The sequence below is a fragment of the Dermacentor albipictus genome, chromosome 3, assembly GCF_038994185.2.
Source record: "Dermacentor albipictus isolate Rhodes 1998 colony chromosome 3, USDA_Dalb.pri_finalv2, whole genome shotgun sequence".
In the NCBI taxonomy this organism is placed as follows: Eukaryota; Metazoa; Arthropoda; class Arachnida; order Ixodida; family Ixodidae; genus Dermacentor; species Dermacentor albipictus.
In genome coordinates this window covers 81,687,826-81,701,270 of record NC_091823.1, presented here as the reverse complement: position 1 = coordinate 81,701,270, position 13,445 = coordinate 81,687,826, and the positions used below count along the sequence as shown (strand labels likewise).

At 43.1% G+C, this 13,445-nt stretch overlaps 2 long non-coding RNA genes and 1 other non-coding gene across 3 annotated transcripts; 1 reads left to right on the top strand and 2 right to left on the bottom strand.

Moving 5' to 3' along the window:
• Positions 1–1,045: 1,045 nt before the first annotated feature.
• On the bottom strand, positions 1,046–3,912 carry LOC139057860 (uncharacterized). The gene is made up of 2 exons (XR_011513048.1): positions 2,562–3,912; positions 1,046–1,152 (listed from the first exon to the last, which is right to left on the bottom strand). It is a non-coding gene; the product is annotated as an uncharacterized lncRNA (long non-coding RNA).
• A 590-nt stretch (positions 3,913–4,502) lies between these two features.
• On the bottom strand, positions 4,503–4,584 carry TRNAS-GCU (transfer RNA serine (anticodon GCU)). Its single transcript has one exon. It is a non-coding gene; the product is annotated as a tRNA-Ser (tRNA).
• A 496-nt stretch (positions 4,585–5,080) lies between these two features.
• Positions 5,081–12,978, top strand: LOC135898849 (uncharacterized). The gene is made up of 3 exons (XR_011512788.1): positions 5,081–5,294; positions 11,226–11,398; positions 12,761–12,978. It is a non-coding gene; the product is annotated as an uncharacterized lncRNA (long non-coding RNA).
• Positions 12,979–13,445: the final 467 nt, after the last annotated feature.

Here is a 13,445-nt window from a genome sequence, read left to right as displayed (position 1 = left end):
TCTCACGGCTGGGCTACCCACAGCATTCACCCTCTACGGGAGAGCATCTCCCAGTCCCGTCAAACATCCGAACCTAACGCATCATAGCGCCCATACCGCGCAATATGCATCATAATGGTCGCCGGGATGCACGCGTTAGATACCTTCGGAAACTCTTCAACGCCCAGTCGGAGGGCACCGTCTATTATACCGACGCTGCCCACTATGCTCTTGCGATCAGAAACAAAGAACGCAAGTGTTGGTGGTGGTGGACGATCAGGGTAATATCGCCACCTCATGTAGCGTGCAAACCGAGGCTACGCTCAGAGGGGAGACGTTGGCCATAGCACTCGCTAGCAATCACATCGTCAGTCACATGAAAAAGTCACCAAAACACGACCACATCATCATGACAGACTCCCAAGACGCATGTCGAGCCTACCTCAGAGGTCATATACCACAGGAAGCCGATCGCGCTCTCACCAGCACACGTAAGCTCCCCGCCGTTCCAGATCCCTCAATACCACGCATCAGGCTGATTTGGACACCTGCTCATGCCTCACTGTCGGGCAACCCAGATGAAAATGTTTTTACTTCCAGCTGGATTATGGAACTGGAAATTTCACCCAGCTGGATACTTTTCTAGCTGGGAAGGCAGCTGGAAAAAATCCAGCTGGGTGAAATTTCCGGTTCCATAATCCAGCTGGAATATGTCCCAACTGGAAGGCCTTCCAGCTGGATCCAGCTGCAAGAAATGCCAGCTGTAATTCAGCTGGAAGAAGTTCCAGCTAGAATCTCCAGCCCGGACTGTGGGTCTACAGACCCTCAGACCGGGCTGGCACACAGCACCGGTCGCCATGGTGTTGAGCCTTGGCGACAACACCATGGTGTTGAGCCATGCTTAGGTGAAATCCCAGGGTGTAAGCTCGCATCAAGCAGGATACAAACTGGCCAGAACTCGCATGGATCTTAGCTTGCTGTCGCAAGTCACACTTAGTTCCTAATGTGACTGGCCGCAAGACCAACTGGTCCGGTGAAAATACATGCAGCCAAAACAGCACGGTGCTGAAACTTGCAACCATTTATTTGAACACTTGCAGCAAGGATTGCGGAAGCATATCTTGCATCTCCCTCAAGATGTGGAATACACTTGCACTCCTCCTTGTACCCCATCTGAAAAAAATATTTAGACATAGTGAGTGAACTTTAAAACAATCATCACTTTAATCCACTCAGTTCTAGTAAACAGTGACCTTTACCAAAATCACGCGGATTGTATCAACAGCCTTTGGACAGTACCACAGTTTACCTTCATCACAGACCCTTCTACAGTTTATGTGGCGCAAGGCCTCAACCTGAGCTCTCAAGAGGCTCTGAACTTGAGCTGCAGAAGCTATGCAATGATTGTTAAATTGTTTAGCGCCATTGACTGTGGCTTTAGTGCAAATAGAATTCAAATGAGCTCATTTGTATTTTGAACTAGGTGTGTGATGTAACTCAACAGCCTCCCAAGAAGCATTTCTCTGCTGAATAACAGGAGCTTGAGGGCCAATCTTTTTATGTTATTGTTGTTTTGCACCTATTCAAATGCCTGCCATTCATGCAACGTGTTTGCGAGCACGCACTTGCAGTGAAAGCACGCCATAAATGTGCTTGTATTGCGTTGGGCAGATTGACATATACGCACTAGTATTTAATAGACGTACGTATGTGCAACATTGGGCACAAACACTGCACGGCAATATATTCAAGTGGGCTATTGGAGACAAAAGGGGGCTTACGCAAACTGACAAGCACTTCACATATGCTGCGTGATAATTTTAAGTTTTATGCAATTTTTAACAAATCGCCTGTTGAAGATACCGTAAGTCTAGTCCTTGAGCTGGATCCTTCAGAAGAGGAGATTACTTGCACGAAAAATCGGAACACATATTGAACTAATTTTAAAAAATTCAATAATGAACTTCCTAATTTATTACATTACGGCACATATCGCAATCTACGTATTGTAGCCATTGAGATTGCCAGGCGTATCCACTTGGACTTACTTTCCAGAATGACACCAGTTAAAAATATGTGTCATCAAACTCGCCGTAAAGGTGCACTGTTGGTCTACTTACTTTTTTAACAAAACGCTCTTTTATGTATTGGAGCACAAAAGTAACTGGAACGCCCACTTATTCGTCTCACACTTTAGAAAATAATATATCGAAACTGATGTAATTCTGGAAATTCATTTAAGGTGGATCCATCTTGCAAACTCACAGGCTACAATTCGTACATTGTAATATGTGCAGCAAGGTAATAAGTTAATTTGTCAATTTTTGCTAATTAATTGAAGATGTCTTTCGATTTCGCATGCTAATAATGTCCACCTCTTCGAATAATTCCGCTCAGCGACAAGAATTATGATATCTGCCACAAGCCATTTCTACCAAATTCCGCAAAACATAAAAATGATCAACCTGTATACGAACATCACGTACAGCAGGGACCTATGATATCATGCTCAAGCGTGCCAACATACAGGATAAAAATAAACGTTAACTTACGCTCAAAACATAAGCAAGTGAAATAATTACCTCCAAATTGTAGAATCAGGGCTGGAGAAAACGGTGCTCTTCGATCCGCACTGGTGAATCACAACACCACAAAGTACAGCAATAACAACCGTTGATAGCCGCTTGCCTGTACTTGTAACACCGTCCAGAGAAGGAACTGTCCAAAAATAATTACTTCATGCGCAAGATCATGCAGGTTCCTCACAAAAACTTGATCACACGCACACCCGAGAGACTCTCGTTGTCTCGCAAAATTGCCTCGCCGTGACAGTTTCCGCCATGTGCTGTACGAAACTAGAGCCCCTGTGGCGTCGTCACATTTTTTATATTCGGCCTGCCTTTGTAATGCTGCTGCTGTGAATAAAAACCCGAGCTTTTCTGAGAAATACTGATATTGCAATAACACGCTATTATATTATTATTCGTGTCAAAAGAGCAGATCAAGACAAGATACGAGACTAAAGCTCCTAAGTATTCAACAAATATGGCGGCGATTGTATTGGCGTCGTGGAGACAGGAAAAAATAGGAGCAGCGGTCATTGCAGCCTGAACTGCTGAAGGTGCCACGTGTTAAGGCTCTTTTTTGTTAGAGAAGGAATTGCTATGCTGTAAACACTAGCCGTTTGCGCAACGGCTCATCATGGCCAATCGGGCAAGCTCCTCGCTAGTGTAACATCGACAGTGTAGCAAGATATACAGTGTCGATCAAGAGCGCGTCGCTTTTGTCTATTACAAGTAAGGTTCAATAAAAGTGGCAGTTTTCCTGTAGATATTTTTTTTTGGCAACTCGATCACACAGGACACTTTCGATTGCAATCGATCCCGATCGGGCCCGATCGCGATCAAAGGTACCCTGAGTGACGAGCATTTCCATGCAGTTCATGCAATTAATTACGATTGTTGTCACAACGCAGAGAAATAATTTTTTTTTTTGCTGCTGCTGCAAGAGTAAAAGCTCTTCGTTCTGCTACAAACACCACCTAGGGCTAAATATGGGCATGTTGCAGATACAAAAAATGTCTCAATGCAAGTGGGAAGCTCCACTTTCCAGTCGATAGATTCTACTTCCGGCTGGAAAATGCTCCATCCAGTTGTTTCCAGTTGGAAGCGCTGTTTCCAGCTAAAAAATGCTGTATCCAGCAGTTTCCAGCTGAAGCTGGAAAACTTCCAGCTGGTAGTGCTGCTTCTAGCTGGAAAACCAGCTGAGGTGGATTCCACTTCCAGCTGGAAAGTGCCATTCCCAGCTGAGGAGGATTCCACTTCAAGCTGGAAAGTGCCATTTCCAGCTGGCTCTGGAAAATTTCCATCTGGAAGGGCTGATTCCAGTTGGAAACCTGGCTGGGAAGACCATTTCCAGCTAGAAATTCAGAGCCCATTTTCATGTGGGAATGACCGCGCTCATGCGGCTGCCCGAGAGCTAACCTGCCGGGCACCTGGCAGTGAGGCGAGTAACCCACATCAAGCCTCCCAGAATTTGCCCAGCACATACCGTGACACTCGACTTTCACAGACTGGAGCGCTTGCGATATCGCCCTCCACCCAAATCCTTCGCCCGGAATGAAGCCGTATCCCTGAGACGGCTTCAAACCAACTCATATCTGAACCTCCTCCTTCTCAAGAAGCTCTCCCCAACCTTATATTCCACCACCTGCCCAGGCTGCGGTGGACCACCGACGACGTTCCACATCACGATTGAGTGCCAAAAACGACCTAAGGATATCCCTGTTCTACAATCCCCTCAACCAACATATGCGCAGTAGGAGGCGATCCTCCGTCGCTCTGAGCCTCAGGTCTGGCTGGCCCTGATACGACGAGCACGAGCGTAGCGACAGCCATTTTTGCCCCGGACTGAGGGCCCCAACCACATAAATCCTTTCACGTTATAATAAAGTTTCTTCTCCTTATCGCTTCCAACAACGCTTAAAAAAAAAATTAATAAGGATATAAAAAAAAATTTTGTTGCGACGAGGATGGGATTCGAACCCACGCGGGCAGAGCCCAATGGATTAGCAGTCCATCGCCTTAACCACTCGGCCACCTCGTCTGACGAAAGCGGGTGAAACTATAGTGTATTATAATGCTTTTGTAACCAAAACATTTCCTTGAGGAAAATTTTGCATTTGGTTGATATGTTGAGACATTCAACGCTACAAACTGTACAGCCTTTAGGTTCGTTAATTTCCTAGCGCGAATGACAGGCATTCAACAGTACGAAGCGTTGGAACGCTGAAATGAAGACCGCGCGGCACAGGGATACGCGTTTTGCTTTCGTAAAGGCATTTATTTGTAAAAGGTTAAAATTATGATGGTAAAATTACCATATTTCACATGCCATTTACCTTGTAATACGTATGGTGGGGCAAATGTCATGAGGTGAAATCGCGGGTGAAACCTTTCTCGCCTAAAAGTAAAAAAGAAACAAACAATAAAAAGAAATTGACATTACCGGGCTTATTTGAATCTAAACGGAAGATATCAGCTTCTTTATTCTATGATGTCAGTAAGCGATCGCAAGGAATGAAACCTACGAAACCGCCAAACAATGACTCTGCTTGCGTATGCTCAGATTGTAAGCTAAAGAATGCTAAAGCTGTTGCATCTATTGTTTGTGTGCGCATTATTCTTTGCTATAAATTCAATTATTCACCTTCAAAATAGTTTATTATTGGGACATTCTCTTTGCACATCATGGAAGGTCAAGAGGACCTGCCCTGTCATTGTAAACCTATGACATGCCATCGTCTTCGCATAGCGGTCAGTGTCTCAGTCGTGTTTTGCGGCTATTTAACGGTAAACACAGCATTATGTCGGATCCCTTTGAAGTTCCGGATCCATAATTTAAACCACATTCATCACATTGCTAACTGGTGTTCAAGAGCTCGCTCGAAACACATCCTAGCTGCCTCTTCGAGTAGCGAAGTGCAACCACAGAAGCGCAACCGTGGGTAGCTGACCCCCAGAACTATGCTGGCCATCGTAGAATTTCTTTCTTTATGGGCTTTCGGTGGTGCGGAGCAGTCAGCGTCAGTTGCACGATCTGTCTGTCTCTGTGTGTGTGTGTGTGTGTGTGTGTGTGTGTGTGTGTGTGTGTGTGTGTGTGTGTGTGTGTGTGTGTGTGCGTGCGTGCGTGCGTGCGTGCGCGCGCGCGCGCGCGCGCGCGTGCGCGTGTGTGCGCGTGGCGTCGTAGTCTGGAATCATTGAAACGTAATAATCTATGGTTATATTTATAAAATAAAGTGCCCTTGCGTATACTTTGGTTGAGTCGACAATCTGTTTGGTTTATTTGAGTACCTACAACACATTTCAACTAGGGATGTGCTACTCCAGCTCCAGGAAGCAATATTTGCCACCCAGCACCGCTCAACTGGAGGCCATTCTTGCAGTTGACCTAGAAAAGGCCTTTGATAAGATCCATCATGACAGCATGTTAGAGGAGATCCAAGCAATGAACTGCAAGGAACCAGGCTATATAACTACATTCGTTGTTTATCGCTGCTGCACATACCATCTCTGCTTAGGTGGCGTCGCATTGCCAAACCACAGTCATCCCCAACGTGGCATCCCACATGGCTCCGTACTGTCGCACATTCTCTTCAGCCTCGCCATGTGCCACATATATTTGAGCACTGGTCACCATCCCAGACTTGCACTACACTACATACACCGATGTCAACCTTTGGATGAATCACGGCTTGACAGGACACATACAAGACACTCTGCAACACACCCTAAACAGCATGCATTATGCTGCTACCCACATCAGTTTGAGATCTTCCTCCACCAAATGGGAACAACTACTTGTTTATAACCAGCGATGGCAATCGCCGCATATAAAACTCGGACATAACGGACTCCCTATACCACAGCCTAAATCTATTAGCCTTTTGGGACTTCCATGTCCAGCAAGATGGTGGTGGCTCTACCACTAGTCGCCTTCTAAAACAGGGCGAGCAGGTTCTCGGCATGCTCCATCATATTTCCGCTTCCTCTCGTGGGCTGAAAGAAGTGGATATGTTCAGATTCTGCGACGCCCTATTGAAATTCCGCCTCCGCTACCATATCCTGTACACTCGACTTACACAGCAGCTGAAACCCAAGCTGGACGTGCTGATACTTAAAGGCACCAAGGTGGCTGTGGGCATTCCCCTTAAGGCCAGCATCCAGCACCTGCTCGAAATGGGCTGTCCCAATACGGTTCATGAAACAGTAGCCACCCGCAAACATTGTCAGTAATTGTGCCTTCTTTTCATTCTACAGGGCAGATTCTCACGCAACTAGGCCAGCATGTTCCAACCGCTCTCCCCTCTACACAAAGCAACTCTCCCCACTGCTACTCACGCACAACTTCACCTATCACCACTACCTCGACACATGCATCCACTACTAAATTCAGCATGATGCACCCAACGCACTGCATACTATATCTGCTACCCCACCTGCATTCCACATCGATCTTACCTTTACACATGCCAGCATGTCTAGGACACATAAGGCCATAGCTGTCACAGATCAACAGTCGCATACCATTCACACAGGCATCCTTCCTCATGTGGAGCCATGCATGACAGAATTACAGGCTTTAGCAGCCACCATCACCCACGCTCCTTCAGCTTCCACTACCTCTGTCCATGCCATATTCACGGACTTCGTGGCTGCTTGCCGGTGCCCGATAAATAACTCACTCCCATACAAAATTGCTCAACAAATACAATGTGACCTACACTCACCTGTTGAAATCTTCTGGATCCCAGGTCACCAGGGTATACCGGATAATGAAAGGGCTAACCTGCTCACCCAAAGAACTCCTTCCCAGGCTCTCGTAATCCCTAGATCTACCCAGACGAGCCCCAGAGGCTCACCCTCTCTCAAGCCATACAAGTGCTTTTGCCGCTTATTCCCAGCACTACACCAGCACATCACACATCAACAAAGCACAAACAGACACCTTTCCAACTTCAGCCTGCCTCCACCTTCTACGAGTTCTCAAAGAAGATTCCCCTCCCTGCATACACTTTGGCAACTGCCGAGTTTGTTAGAAATAACAGCCAAGTATCCCAGGTGTGAATTATTCTTTTTGGTCACTTTAACTATCCGCCTATTAACTGGCACCATCTACCTCATGTTTCACTACCTCAGGAGCCTCGTGAATTTGTCAACCTATGTCTTAACTTTAATCTTTTTAAAATAATAACTGAATCAACACGCGTCGCAGAGAAGAGACATTAGAAAATATTCTACATCTGATTTTAACCAGCCACCCTTAGACTTAGGTTCGATTACTTACCTTAGGGAAATCAGTGACTATGAGGTAATTCACGTCACATTTAACAGTACTCCGGAATGAAGTGTCCGAAAAGAATGATGAGGCTTTACGATAAGGCTGATTACATAGCAATAAATAATGAGTTAAATTCCTTTCTCCCAAATTTGGAGTTCACCACCGTACATAGCAATAAATAATGAGTTAAATTCCTTTCTCCCAAATTTGGAGTTCACCACCGTTGGAACACAATCTACGATAATTAGTCAACCTTCAAACTTAAATCGTCACCGATTTAAATTTGAAGGTTGGCTAATGAACAGGTATATCCTAAAATGCACCATCAACGCTGATCACCAGAATCAAGAAACAACGGCTCTACCGCACAGCAAAACTTAGGCAGAGTTCCGTTGCATAGGAAAAATACTGTGAGACTGAAGATGCATATTTATGTGCATTCCAATGCGCAAAACGTTCCTTTCTTAACCAAGACTTACCGGAAATTAAACAGACTGTAGACCCCAAAGTATTCCGAAAGGTGCAAGAACTCCCTGATACAGCTTCACTATCTCTGATGTACGAGTTGCCCGGACTGGCACACATCTGCATTTTGCCCATGCTTTAGTGAGAAATGCACAGGAACGTATTTAGTGCAGTTGTGCAAATGCAAATTGAATAATCATTGCTATTTGAGACATACTTGATTCAATAATTCACTATTTCAAACTGTCGAATATTGATTTTGTATTGTTTTATTAATGGCTAGCATAACAATTGACTTATCACAACATACAGGGCAAAAGATGGATGGAAGTGGTGACTGTTCCAAATGACATTTCTAGAGGAGAGCTGTGAATGTTGAACAGAGCACCAGTTTGTGGGCGAGCGCATGGAGCAAATAACTTCTGCTCAATAATTTCCAGTCATTCAGATAAACACGCCTTGCTATTTATACCTTATGAATTTGTGAGCTTGATTTAAGCAAAGTGATTTATTCCATGCATTTAAACTGGTGAATAGTGGTGCAATATTACACTTATTAGCTTCTTCAATGAACGCTATAGTCGTAAGTGCATGCAGTGACACGCAGTTTCTTTGTTTCACTACTGTCATTGTCATGGTAAACCAGAGTTGATTACATTTCAATTGTTTCTCATTTACAGGCTCCTCATTTAACCAGACAGCTAGCTGTGAACGACATTACATTTATCAAATAATATAAATAAACCTTTCCTTTCTTTCTTCTTTCTGTTATGAACTAGGCTGTATGAAACAGTTATATTCCATTTGAAATTAGAAAATATTCATTATTTGATTAAATATTCAGAAATTGATTTTCTTGAAAATTTGATTCAATCGGGAAATTTCGCTATCCGAGCACGCTTATGGTTACAACAGTGTTATATTGGCTGAGTGAGTAGAGCAAGCTCCCCGTTTTTGTGTGTGAACTGTTGCTACAGGCACAGGGGCTTTTATTAGTTCTATCCCTTGAGTATTCACATTTTTAGCATCCATTGCACAAACCATGGTAGCACTCAGGCAGAGCAAGCTGTACTAGTTGGCTGTGTAGGCTGTTCTTTAGCAGGTGGAGTTTGGTGATCGCATTATGTACTGCATAGTAAATGCAATCACAATGAGTGCCCTTTTAGAATGTGTGAAATATTGCTTGCTTATACGAGGTCCGCATCTATGGATGATACTGTAAAAGAACTGAAACCTGATGATGTTGGTATACATTCATCTTCAGAACAAAGTGCCAACTTGCAAGAGAAAAAGTGAAGGTGTTTTCAGTGCGATTGTAGTGTCAAAGTGGAAAAAGTATGTGTATGTGAAGTGTGGGCAGCAGGTCACCTAGTAGAAGTAGAGAGGGGATGGGAGAGCTTGATGGTAGTCAGGGTGATCTTTTCTTTGCTGTACCAAATTTCTTAAAGATTGACTATAGCAGGTAGCACAATTCTAACCCTTGATCTAAATTACTCGATGAGGCGGCCATTACTTCTACGAGAAGTCAAACTGTTCAATTGGATAATTAATACAATTGTGATAATTAACTTTTTAATTGATTACTTTACCCCACATATTTCAATCTACGAATTATAGCCGCTGAGTTTCCATGGAGTATCCACTTGGAACGAATTCTTTGGACAGCACCAGTTCCGAGATATTCATTTTCAAAGTGTATGAAAATATGCATTGGCGTTTCAGTTACTTTTTTAAGAAACCGCTGTTTTATGCATTGAAGCACAAAAGTAACTGGAACATCAATGCATTTTGACGGACACTTTGAAAATTACCATCTTGTCACTCTAATTCATAGAAATGTGTGGTGTATAGTAATTAAAAAGTTAGTGTAATTATGTTAATCGTTCAATGAACATCTCTATCTCATGTAGAAGTAATGGCCACCTCATCGAATAATTTAGATCAAGGGTTAGAATTGTGGTATCTGCCATGGCCAATCTTTAAAAAATTTGATGCAGCTAAAGAAAGCACCTCGTATAGGTATGTATACAGAGTGTTTCAGCGAACACTTTCAAACATTCTTTAAAACTGCCTGTGGCACATAGCACAATTCTAGTCTATGAACTGGTCTAACTGAAGAGGCCGATATTACTTGCACAACAAGTTGAAATCTGTAATCAACTAACCAAAAATTGCTAAATTTCTAACTAAATTATGGAAAATAATGCAATTTACAAATTCTAGCATGTGAAACTGCAAGGCATATCCACCTGAAAAGAATTGTGTGGATGACGCCATCTATCAGATATGCGCTGTGAAACTTGCGGTAAAAATGCACCATCTCTCCACTTACTTTCTTAACAAAAACATTGTTTTATGCATTGAAGCACAAAAGTAAGTGGAACGCTAGTGCATTTCTCCGCAAGTTTGGGAATTAATATCTCGAAAAATTCGTTCCAAGTGGATCTGCCTTGTGGATCTGCTTTGTGAACTGCCGGGCTAGAATTTGTAAATTACAATATATGCCATTCTGTAATTACTTAACAACTTAATTAGTGAATTATAGTTAATTAGTCAATTATGCATTACAATTATTCGTGCAAGCAATGTTCGCCTCTTCGATTAGACCAGCTCACGGTCTAGAATTGTGCTATCTGCCACAAGCAATTTTTTTTTAATTTTGAAAGTATTCGCTGAAGCACTCGGTATATAAAGTGCAACTGACGGTGTTCTGCTCCAGACCACCGTCAGTTGCACTTTGCTCTTCGATGGGGCAGGACATGCTTCGAGTGAACTCCTAAACAGCACCTTGCAATGTGGTGAATGCAGTTTAAATCGTGGATCCGGGACTTCAAAGAGGTGCAACATGAGGCTAATGCGTTTCTCTCACATTTACCACTAAGTTGCCGCTGAAATAATTTTTTTAAGCTTACCTTTTTTTGCCTCTTTCTTCCGCTTTGCAGGTGCTTGCCAAGTAAAAAACTTAGCTGCAAAGTAAAAAACTTGAGCCACAGAGTATGTTCCTCCGAGTATGTGAGCAAATAGACAACATGGTGATGGCTGATGTCCCTCGGAGTAGACAATGCAACTGGGCATAGGTCCACTCTTTGCCCCCTTCACCTATCCCCTAGAATGGGTGTGTGTCACTGTGACGTAAAGGGTATAGAAGCCCAAGATTTATTCACATATGTGTCGCACTGCTCTCTGCAAGTCATTCTTCCCTCGATGGGCATCATACAGTACATTGCCTTCATCCTCATGAAAGAGGGAGTTCACAGCTACAGGCAATGGGGCTGTGCTTGTGTAGTCTGTTAATGCTGCTAACTCAAACAAACTTTGATTGTATAAATTTCAACACTGCATTGCCTCAAAGTTCACTTTTTTTTTAATTTGACCTGAATGTAGAGCTTTTGTGGGATACACAGGCACTTTATTAACTATGATTTACCTTTAGATGCAACGCACAAGCAGCAGCAAACTTGCAGCAGCCAAGACTGACAAGCAACACTTTTAGATCACAGTGACTTTTGTGGTGGTTTTTCTTTTGCCAATTTCTCCAGCTATAGGAACTCGTCTGAATAAATTTACTTGAAGCAGGTGCTCGAGTTCACCATCAGAAGATGTTCAAGGGTATGGTCATAGACCAAAGAGCAAATTTCTTTTTCATGAACAGAATGTTTCGTACAATTTCGCAGATTTGTAAAATCGTAAGAGCCCAAATTTGTAAATATTATTGAAAATTATATGATCAACCACAATATCGCCTGCGTGACTCTCTGAACCATTTTGACAGCTGCCCTATGACTGAGCAAAGTTCTTGGACCGTGGTTGTGTCCTGTTAAGCAGAGGCATGCCGTCAACTTGTTAGTGGACAGCAGATCTCATGGAGTACCTCCGTGTGCCAGTTCCATGTGGTTTGAGTGCCAGCTCAACGTTATGCACTGCACTTAATAACCCTTTATTGACGAATGTTGCCTACAGGCAACATGCCAGCAAAAAGCTTTTCTTGCCAAGTTTCGGTATTGATTACGAAGTTACTGGCTAAATGTCTTCAGCCAACAATGAATGCCATGCGGCAAGCACCCTTTGTTGGTTTAGAGCAGGAACACAGGACGAGGTCGAAGTTCAGCATGCAACTCGTTTTCTTTTGAAAGCACGGTCAGAGGAGACGGACTAATGCAAGATCTCCAACTGCAATGGTGTGACACACAATGTAAAGCAAAGGAAATGGACTACACCTATGGTTCACATATGAAGAACATGGTCTGAACAAATTCCAAATGAAAACATAGGTGGCTTAAAGTGAAGCCCACTTCCAGTTTTCTGCCTGTGTCTCCCCCTTATTGCTGAAAAAGCTCCCACAAAAGTTCCATAAAAAAAATATAGTAGAGAGAGCAAAGTATAGAAAGGATCACCTCACGTCTTGGTTTGTTGTTTTTGTTAGCATGGTTTATTTTAAAGGGATACTAATGAGAAAAAACCATTGCTTCTGTTTCAGCAAGTTACCCTTCACGATATCAACAACACATCTCTTGCCATGATAAGGTGCTTGGCAAGTCAGAGAGAGTCATAAGGAAAGCCTCCTATAATTTCCTGCACAAACTTGCTGCGATGTCGTGGATTTCGACACCGTCTCCTAGGGCCTAGTTAATTCTTTAGCAGTAAAGATGGACTACATTGTATTCTACAGGTCCAAAAGATTCAACATGGCGAGCTTCAGGAACTTTTGCCCAGCAGACCCAGCCCAAGTACAAAAAAATACTTTTGAAATCCGTGATGCCACAGTGATGTGGCCTTGACCTTCATGTTCTCTTCTAATAAGCAACCTGTTATTTCAATATCAATGACAACGGAGTTTTCAAAGAACACGTTATTCATCTAAACTGATTTAGTGTTTTGCTTTAGTATGTCTAGGTGTATTAATAATGCCTGGCGAGGATTTGTAGAGGTGAGTTTGTCACATGATTTGTGAGTAATTCTATATGTAATTAAATGTTCTGCAAGTGATTTCACTGGATTAAATATAATGCTTGTGTAAAGAGAGGGGAATATTAGTTGAGTTGTTAGCTTGTATCAGTGAGCAGAAAAATCCCAAACTTTTGGCACCTTGCAGGATTCCGCAGAAGTATTATGTCAAACTCTTGCCTTTGCTTCCGAGTTGTTGATAAAGTCAACTTCGCCTG